The sequence below is a fragment of the Rhincodon typus genome, unplaced genomic scaffold, assembly GCF_021869965.1.
Source record: "Rhincodon typus isolate 14 unplaced genomic scaffold, sRhiTyp1.1 hic_rhity00001985, whole genome shotgun sequence".
NCBI lineage: Eukaryota > Metazoa > Chordata > Chondrichthyes > Orectolobiformes > Rhincodontidae > Rhincodon > Rhincodon typus.
This window is the reverse complement of record NW_025967623.1, coordinates 1-10,294: the sequence shown is the minus strand read 5'-3', so window position 1 is coordinate 10,294 and position 10,294 is coordinate 1. Positions and strand designations below refer to the sequence as shown.

Below are 10,294 nucleotides of genomic sequence, written 5' to 3'. Positions count from 1 at the left end.
AGTCAATTTGCCACAATAATCTAACTGTTAGGAAAGACACACCTTATGTAAACAAAATGTTTGTTGTATTGTTAACTAGTACTGTACAAAATTAATCTGATTATCTTCCCCTATCTTCCACCATAGTTTTGTAGGTTTTACTCCCAATGCAGGTAAGTTATTTATATTCCTTCTTCAGTGGTTATTTGTATGATTAGACAACTTTTTGACCTCTTCCATGCATTTCCAATTCTAGCTAAAACTACTATTGACATCGTATTGCCATGGAAAGTTTTTTATTCATTGTTAGATCTACTCTAAGTTGTGCCTGAAAGGTTAATTGCTTATCAGCCAAACCTGGCTAATTGACCATCTCCAACCAGCTAGGGTATAACGTCAGTACTAGAGCATTAACCAAATGTTCAACCACTCCATGGGCTAGGTACACTAATCAGTTTTCTCAGAAGGCATCAGTTTCAGCTCAAATCTGTACTCTTGCTGCAAATTCTATCCCCTTTTTAGACACTACCTCAGATTGAACCAATGTTTACAATGTTAGCATGTTATTTAGTCCTGCACTGTACTTGTGATCCTTTCCACTAGAAGAACCACCTACTTTCACCTCTGTAACAGTGTATCCTCTAATTTTCTTACTGGCTGAACAAGCTTCCAAGGCCCGTGCCTGGCAATGACTTCAGCAAGTGGAAGTGATTGCCACAATTGATGTGCCAATGCAAATCATAGATCATTGGAACATCTGCACACATGTGAGCCACACCACATCGACAGAATGTTGCTTTGTGACATTGTCTCTTCCTGTGCCTCAGAACATCTGCTGCTGGAATTTACATCCATGTTCTTGTCCCCTCTAAATCCAAACACACAAATGTCCTCCTGAATGGCTTCTCATCCTCGGTATATTACAGCTCATCCAAATTACTGCAGCCCATAGTCCATCTCCAACGTATTAATCACTCTTGTTCTTGCTGAGCCATGTTGACTCAGTTCTTTTAACATTTCCAATTTAGCATTCTTTACCACATCTTAAAAACCATTGATGACTCCTTCATAATTCTAACCTCTTCTATCCCTATAACCCCATCAATACTTACCATGCATCTGACTCTACACCCAAGCCCCAAATGATATTTATAGCTCTGAATGCCTGGCAGATGGGCAAACTTTAATGGTAGGAACTTTTTGGAGGTGTCAGTAACATTAAATCGTTAATTCTATGTGGATTTTTAACAAAATTTTCAATAAGCATCTGTAGTTTCAAGCTATTTGTATTCACCTGAATTAAAAAATAAAATAGCACTGAAAATAGTGAGAAAATAATTTAGAATTGTAGTTGATGAGTGATTCATAAATATTAATTTTACAAAAATTGAGGCATTTGATGTTGTTTGCTCCTGATTATTCATTTCTCATTTTTCCTTGATTATTCTTAGTAAATCTGATATATTTTTGTTTAATCACTCTGATATTAGGTAGTTTAACAGGTAAATTGTTAATTGAATCTTTTTATTTTAGCCCTGGAAAATTGTGATTGCCATACACTTGGGACTCTTCAAGTTTCTGAGGCCCAGTTTTTAGGTCATGATACAGCATTATGCTAAAATTAGTAATATTGTTCATTTAAGTCTACTCTGTCCTGTGAGCAGCATATTTAATAAAATCATAGAATCCCTACAGTGCGGAAGTAGGCAATTCAGCCCATTGAGTCCATGCCCACCTCCAAAGACCATCCCACCTAGACCCTGCCCACAAACCCTGTAACACTGCATTTCCCATGGCTAATCCACCTACCTGTATATTCCTGGATACTACAGGCAATTTAGCATGGCCAGTCCACCCAACCTGCATATCTTTGGACTGTGGGTGGAAACCAGACCACCAGGAGCAAACCCACGCAGACCATGCAAACTCCACACACCCTGAAGCTGTGAGGCAGCTGTGCAACCACTGAGCTACCACACTGCTGATTTTGCTTCATAATCATATTAAAGAGAAAATGACAATATGTGGAGGTTAGGCCTAATCAATCAAAATTATTGGGCTGGACTTCAGCCACATAATTGAGGTTTTAATTTCCAGTCTGAATGAGTGCCCAGAATGAGAAGAAGTGGCACATGACCAATAAGAAAGGGCTGTCTATGTTTTGATCAGCCCTGTTCTGAGGAAGGGTCACCAGACCTGAAATGTTAACTCTGATCTTTCCAGCACTTTCTGTTTCTGTTTTTGATAAGCCCTGTTGCATGCAGCATATCCCTAAACATTCAATCATGAATGGCATTGCAAAAAAAACAGGAAGATTTTGGAAGTGACTGAGACTCGTATCAGTAAAGGTTGGAGAGCAGATCCCCTGCAGCCTTGTATAATGGCAAAGATAAAGATCAATTTTGCAGGGAGAGAGATCAGATATTTAATTCTCTGTACTATCTGCAAGTGATCTAAAGCAGCTGCACATATTTCAACAGTTAGATTTAGTGTTTAGCTTGTCAGGATAGTAATCACAAAAAAACAACCATTGAATGAGGACTTGTGGCTATTACAATGGCTCAATCTACTTGTGGTTAAGTGTCAGCCTGCCTCAGTTGGCAGCCATTTTGAGTTTGTTTGTTCAAGCCCTACTACAGAAGTTAAGCACAAAATCTACATTGAAATGCTAACAGAAGATTATGGCAGTTGCAAGCCTTCAAATTAAGCATTAAACCAAGATTTCCTCTCCTTGTTGGGTCAACATTAAAATTTTCCCAAAGGTTTTCCAGCTGGTTGTTTCCAGTATCTCTGACAAAACAGTTAAAATTGCCATTTCTGCTGTTCCTTCAAGAATTTCTACGCTCATCAACTGAAGTTACAGAAGCAGACTAGGAGAACCCTATAGAAGTTCAGAGCCTGTATTTTGTTTCTTGAACAAGAGTAGGGAGTTCTCCACGTGTCCTGGTTATCATTTATACCTCAAACACCTCCACATAAACAGAATCATTCATCCAGATCTTTCTGACTGTTTAACAAAAATCATTACATTTTAATTGTTTTCCAAGTGCATTACGATTTTTCCAAGGCATTTTAACTCTTGTATGGATGCACATTTTGATATCTATTCACATTGACAACTTATTTTGCTCAAAAGTATGATTTGCATGTCTAAAATTATGAGCCATTTGTTCTCAGTATTGCCACATTAATTAAGTGTGATTTTAGTGGAGCTACTCCAGTGCAATTTGGAGTGCATATACTAAAGTTTTCATGAATGATATGTTGAGCACAAATTCAAAGTTCAAAGACAAATTCTCCTGTCATTAACTTATATAATTTCTAAAAGTTCTCAAATGTTTTGATTGCTCATTTCTCAGTCTTGCTTCATGTCCCGGTGAATGAGTTAGATTAAGGTCTTAAGAGGGACTCACCCAACCCCATTCCTTAGTCCTAGTAAATATTTCCATGATAATCACAGGTTACATATTGCGTTCATTCATGCAAATAAGATTTGTTATTGTAATACTGTTGTGTTGTGATACTCCGTGAGAAAGTGAAAGTGATATTGGTTCAAGCAGAATTACAAAATGAATGAAAGAAACAATTGAGAAAGCCCAAAGATTAGAGGCATGTTATTTAGCCAATCCTTGTTGGGCAATATACATCATGTTTACCTAGTACAATTATATATATATAGCTGAAAATGGGTATACTTGTAATGAAATTTGCTATCAGAAATGCTACAAGTTAAAAATTGAAACATTTCTAACTTATGAAAAATGTGTTGGAATTTTACCTTGGCCCTCATTAAGTTCGAATAAGAGCACCATTATCACATCAGGAATTGGCTTTTAGGATAGGAAAGAATAATCAGTTACAATATTGGTTTAGCAGCAGTGAAGGTCCTTTTATAATCTCACTGATTAATTAAAAGGAATAATCAAGTCTAATATTTGCAATAAGAAATGACTTACTGTGACCACTTAGAACAGGATACTGTCTATTAGCATAAGCAACAGGAGATGGCACCTTAGAAATATTGATTTTCTTTTCAGCAAGAGATTCATATTTAAGATATCACCTGCTTAGCAATACACCTGATGCACTTCCAGCTCATTGAAGTTTAGTGGGTTGCCATAATTGTGGTATATACATGTTAACAGAAATACATTTCCTGTTGACAATATTTAGTTTCTCAGTACATAACTGAGTTTTCCACGAAGAGGCGCAACCTCAAACATTTTTTTTATTGTTTAAAGTTACAAGTTTATTAAGCAATCCCATTACATAGTACAGCATTACAGACGAACCTCGTTAATACAAACTGATCTTTCTATTGCAAAGATTACTATGGCTTGCTGTTTTACCTGTCTTGTAGAAACTATTTCTTGTTAGTTTGATGCTCTATGCAATGTTAACGGCAAATCCATGTGCACCAGTTTGTTCCCACTTAGCATCACATCTGCTGAGTTCTCATTCGAATAGTGCACTGTCAGTGCCTATTTTCTACTTTGGTGTAAAAGAGTTATGAATCATTGAAAATGAGCCAGTGTAGCTGCTATAGGAGATTGTTTAATTCAGCCTATTGAGCTTTAATGGATTCCCATGATAGTTTTCAATTCATTTATTCATAACCATTGTATTTTCTATTGCAAATATTTGCATTATCAGTGAATGGGGTTGATTCGCAGTAAGGGAAAGGAATATACCATAGCAGTTTGTAGTAACAAAGCTTGTCTGTATTATGGCTGGGTAAATGGCAAGGTATGAAAGGCAGGGCTCACCCCTTACATTCTACTTTAAATCCTACCATTACTTTCCAATCCTTTATACGTGCCCTTTAGTTTGACATCACAAAACTGATGGGGCACGGGTAGGTTGTGGTTTCCTTTAGTTTATATATGCGCCTGCAGAATACTACATTTGTTTCCCACCTTAATACTCACACCATTTCTTATTAACCAGCAGAATAAGTGTATATTAGTAATGATTTTGATGCTGTCTGCTTCCTGCGAGGCCATTTTTGGTCTGGTTGCTGTTGTGACAAATTCATTCTAGGTGCTCCTGGTTGAGCTGCTTGAGCAATGTGTCCTGCCCACCATTTCCTGGCCCCACTCCCGCTGGCTGGACTCTTGCAGGCCTCGCCCCATCGTCTCAATTGGTAGGAAACAGGAAGCAAGGGCTGCCAATAGGCAGCATCCACTGTACACGGAAAGTGTCAGGTAGATTGAGGATTCCAACATAACCTGGTTGGGAAAAACAGGTTTTGTAAACTAAAACATCTTTCTTCATTCCACTATAAAAATATTGTTAACATTTTGCAATGTATTCTGGACGGTGCTTTATTTGATTTAGACCTTATTTCTTTGCAGTAGACGGCATCATTAGCTGAAAGCTCAAACTGCTTCCAAGCCTTTGCCAACTCACTGAAGTCAGCCACTAGGATGAGCATATGGGCTTTTGTAACGGATAACACTGTCTAAATTTCTTTACTGTCTGGAAGCCTGCAATCCCATTCAGTCTGGTAGCAGAGCTGGAAAAGTAAAATGGATGGAAATCTCTACATCTCATGGCTTTCTGGCACAGGGCATTAGATCACAACTTTGCATCTTTGCCATCATGACATGGCAGTCATCAGTACAACTCTGGAGCAATAGACACTTTATTTACAGTATTTAATCTCCATTCCTCCTCCTCCAAGAGATGATGGTGGATGCAGCGATTTTGAATATTTTTAAGACCAAAGTACATGGATACTTGATAAGCAAGAGGATGAAAAGTTATTGGAGGTAGGTGGGAATGTGGAGTGATCAGATAAGCCATGATCTTATCTTATGATAGAGTAAGCTCAAAGGGCCCAGTGGCCTACTCATGCTACATGTTGGTTTATATATTGGGTGACACATTGTGAAGCATAATTCCACTGTTGAAGGCAATGCACCACTACACTTTATAAGTGGTCATTTTCATGTTTGAATGTGGGCAGTAAAAAGACACTTTGCAAATTACAGCAGAGCATGATCTTGTCCTTGGCAGGCATCCATATAACTACTTTCTAACAACAGTTACTGAGTAATGTTCAGGAGCAAGAACTTTGAAAGATTTTGTCCAGTTTGGGAATAGCAATTGCCCTCCCCAGTGTTGAGTTTGTTAGCAGGGGCACATGTTACTCTTGGCAACGGGGAAGTGGTCAGCTTTCACCAGGTTAGCCCTTGTGGCAGATTGTCACTCCACTGCTGGTAAAATGGCAGCAGCAGCTGTAGGAGACCCATAATTGGCTACTTAAATGGCCTAATTGGCCTTTAGACAAGAGGGACTCTGCCACTTGTGAAGTGCTATAGTGGAGGAAAGGTGACAGGAACACAAACCCTTATTCTCCCATCTTGTAATGGGCCCTATCACTTCAGAGCTCATTGTAAGAGGGCCAGTAGAGTCCAGTCCAATGAGAACATTGTGGCTGGAATGAATTAGATGAAGGATGGGATTCATATTCATCTTTACCTGTGCAATGAAAGGAGTGATGAGAGCCCCCACTCGTGCCATCCCACTGCACGTTCCTAATCCTAATGCACGGGTTGCAGTTGGGTAAACCTGGAAGAAAAAAAAAACCAATGAGGTAATAAAGTGAAGGATGATAATTGGAGCTGGTCTAAACCACTTTGTATTGCTACTTTACTGCTCACAGCCTCTATAAAAGGAATTTAAAGCAGGGATCACAACCAGAGGAGGAGAGAGTAAGAAATGGAGAGGTTCAGAGTGGTGGAGCTAAAAATTTGTTGGAAATGGCATTTTCTTAAGAACAGAGGTTGCAAGGGGGAAGAAACTGGGCAGAAGCTCCACAAACCAGCAGGAGGGTGATTGAACTTGCAGCCACTACTGGTAGGGTACAAGAAATAGGGAACAAAGTGAGAATGTTAGTAAAGCAAACATTCATTTGGGGAATTAAACCAAGAGGAGATCATTAAAGTACAGTGGAGTGATAGACAATGAAGGAAATTGGAAACAAGAACAGGAATTTTGTAGAGAACTCATCAGGGAATTGAGAGCCAGTGCAGCATGGAGAAGATTGGTGGTGTAAATCAGGGTTCAATGCAGGTGCAAACCCAAGTTGCAATGTCTTGAATGAATTGGCTAGATGGGGGTGTGAGTTATTGGAGGCAGGGTGCAGTCACAAGACCGTAAAACAAGACCTTCATATACTAAGTTATGGACTGGGGTTTTGGCATCAGGGGATAAGAGACAGCTATAAAGGTAGTGGATGATGCAGCGGTAAATCAGCAGGCAGTGTAGTGTGAACTTGGAGGAGAAAGCTTAACTTAGTAGTTGCAAACCATTTTATACTAACATTACAAATTTCATGCACATTTAGCCCAAAATTCTTGTCACCTTACAGTTCATCTGTATTCTCTTTAGTGTACTCCTCCGTCTTGACACATGCAAATTGTTTGAGGGAATCTGAATTTAACTCTTGGTCTCAGAATCATTATTCTAACTTTAATTGCCACTCTCAGGTGAAGATAGTTTTTAAAAATCTGTCAATCTATTAGTATAAATTCCAATCAGTGAAATGTACTCAACTCTCCCAATTTCATCATATTGTGAGCCTTTATGTATGCATCCTCAGAACGTGAGCATCACTGGCAAAGCCACATGTATTGTCCATTCTTGAGAAGAGGATAGTGAGTTTTCTTGAATCACCGTGGTGGCTTCAGAGAACTGAGTATCTTGCTAGTCCACATTAAAATGCAGTGAAAGAATCAACAATGTTTGGGTCTGGTTAAACACAGTTCTCCATTTTACTGCTATAAAAGGACATCAGTGAAGCAGTTAGATTGACAGTATGACAGTCCAACAGTTTCACATTTGTTTTAATTGAATAATTTAAAAACTGCTTCATGAACTGCCATTGTGATTTTCTGGGTTGCTAGTCAAACAACATAACCATTACACTGTTGTACTCATAGGAAGTGAATACCTTGGCTCTAGAATACTTTCATGTAACCGTATATTGATCTTACCTCAGGAGTATAAACATATGCAGCCTGAAAACCACCGGATATGAAAGCTCTGGCAATAAAGAGGAATACAGTGAGAGCCAACCTGCAGAAAAGAACCAGAGAAACAGTCATCCCATCAGATAAAGAGAGAAGCAAATAGAGTGCTGGAGAAACTCAGCAGGTCTGGCAGCATCAGTAGAGAGAGAGTTAATATTTTGAGTCTGGTATGTCTCTTCTTAGAACTGAGATAAAGAACTCTGATAATATAAAAGGAATTGGAAGCAACACATAGACACAAGGTCTTCTGTGTATAGAAGCACAGGAGATGGATGAGATACTAAACAACTTCTTTGTGTCAATTTTTACTCTGGAGAAGGAAGTGGAGGCTAGGGAACTCGGGGAATTAAATATTGATGTCTTAAAAACAGTCCACATTACAGAAGAGGAGGTGGTGGAGGTCTTAAACAACATAAAGATGGATAAATCTCCAGGACCTGATCAGATGTATTCCAGGACATTGTGGGAAGTTAGACAAGAAATTGCAAGACCCTCTAGCAGAGGAATAGGTATCATCTACAGCCATGAGTGAGATGCTGGAGGACTGGAGGGTGGAAAACAACTGTCTTTATTTAAGAAAGGCTAAAAGGAGAAGCCTGGGAACAATAGATCAGTAAGTCAGACATCAGTGGTGTGTAGGTAACAAGGTGTAGAGCTGGATGAACACAGCAGACCAAGCAGCATCAGAGGAACAGGAAGGCTGACGTTTCGGGCCGAGACCCTTCTTCAGAAATGGGGGAGGTGAAGGGGGTTCTGAAATAAATAGGGAGAGAGGGGGAGGCGGATAGAAGATGGATAGAGGAGAAGATAGGTGGAGAGGAGACAGACAGGTCAAAGAGACGGGGATGGAGCCAGTAAAGGTGATTGTAGGTGGGGAGGTAGGGAGGAGATAGGTCAGTCCAGGGAGGACGGACAGGTCAAGGGGGTGGGATGAGGTTAGTAGGTAGGAGATGGGGGTGGGGCTTGAGGTGGGAGGAGGGGATAGGTGGGAGGAAGGACAGGTTAGGGAGGCGGGGACGAGCTGCGCTGGTTTTGGGATGCAGTAGTGGGTGGGGAGATTTTGAAGCTTGTGAAGTCCACATTGATACCATTGGGCTGCAGGGTTCCCAAGCGGAATATGAGTTGCTGTTCCTGCAACCTTCGGGTAGCATCGTTGTGGCACTGCAGGAGGCCCAGGATGGACATGTTGTCTGAGGAATGGGAGGGGGAGTTGAAATGGTTCGCGACTGGGAAGTGCAGTTGTTTAGTGCGAACCGAGCGTAGGTGTTCTGCAAAGCAGTTCCCAAGCCTCCGCTTGGTTTCCCCGATGTAGAGGAGGCCACAACGGGAACAGCAGATGCAGTATACCACATTAGCAGATGTGCAGGTGAACATCTGCTTGATGTGGAAAGTCTTCTTGGGGCCTGGGATGGGGGTGAGGGGGGAGGTGTATCGGCAGGTGTAGCACTTCCTGCAGTTGCAGGGAAAAGTGCCGGGTGTGGTGTAGGTTGTTGTTGATGGGGATTCCAAGCGATAGGATTCACATGCATTTGGAAAGGCAAGGAATGATTAGGAATCATCAGCATGGCTTTGAAATCATGTCTCACAAATTTGGTTGAGTTTTTTCAGGATGTAAACAAAAAGGTTGATGAGGGCAGAGCGGTAGACAATGTCTACATGAATTTGGTAAAGCTTTTGACAAAGTTTTGCATGTAGACTGATTGATAAAGTTAGATCACATGGGATTCAGGGAGAGCTTGCCAATTGAATACAAAATTGGCTTGACAGTAGGAGACAGAATATGGTGATGGAGGGTTATTTATCGGACTGGAGGCCCGTGTTCAGTGGTGTTTCACAGGGATCAGTGTTGGGTCCACCTTTGTTTGTCATTTATATAAACAATTTGGATGAGAATTTAGGACGCATAGTTAGAAAGTTTGTGGATGATACCAAAATTGGTAGTATAGTCAACAGTGAAGAAGGTTATCTCAGATTACAAAGAGTTCTTGATCAATTGGACCAATGGGCTGAGAAGTGGCAGACGAAGTTCAATTTGGATAAATGCAAGGTATTGCATTTTGGCAAAACATACAAGGGCAGGACATATACAGTTAATGGTAGGGTTTTGGGTAGTGTTGTCAAACAGAGAGACCTAGGGGTTCAGGTTCTTTCATTCTGACTAAAATGTTTCTCTGCAGCCAATGTGATACCTCACATTGTCACTTGAACCCAGCAACAATTCAGAGGAGGTGCGGTCTCCAGTGAAGGTCAGTGTTAGGAATATCTGTAACCAGGTACTT

General features: G+C 40.4%; 1 long non-coding RNA gene across 1 annotated transcript; it reads right to left on the bottom strand.

Annotated features, from left to right (window-relative positions):
* Window positions 1–4,247: 4,247 nt before the first annotated feature.
* Window positions 4,248–8,063, bottom strand: LOC125481401. The gene is made up of 3 exons (XR_007261319.1): window positions 7,980–8,063; window positions 6,463–6,552; window positions 4,248–5,207 (listed from the first exon to the last, which is right to left on the bottom strand). It is a non-coding gene; the product is annotated as an uncharacterized LOC125481401 (long non-coding RNA).
* Window positions 8,064–10,294: the final 2,231 nt, after the last annotated feature.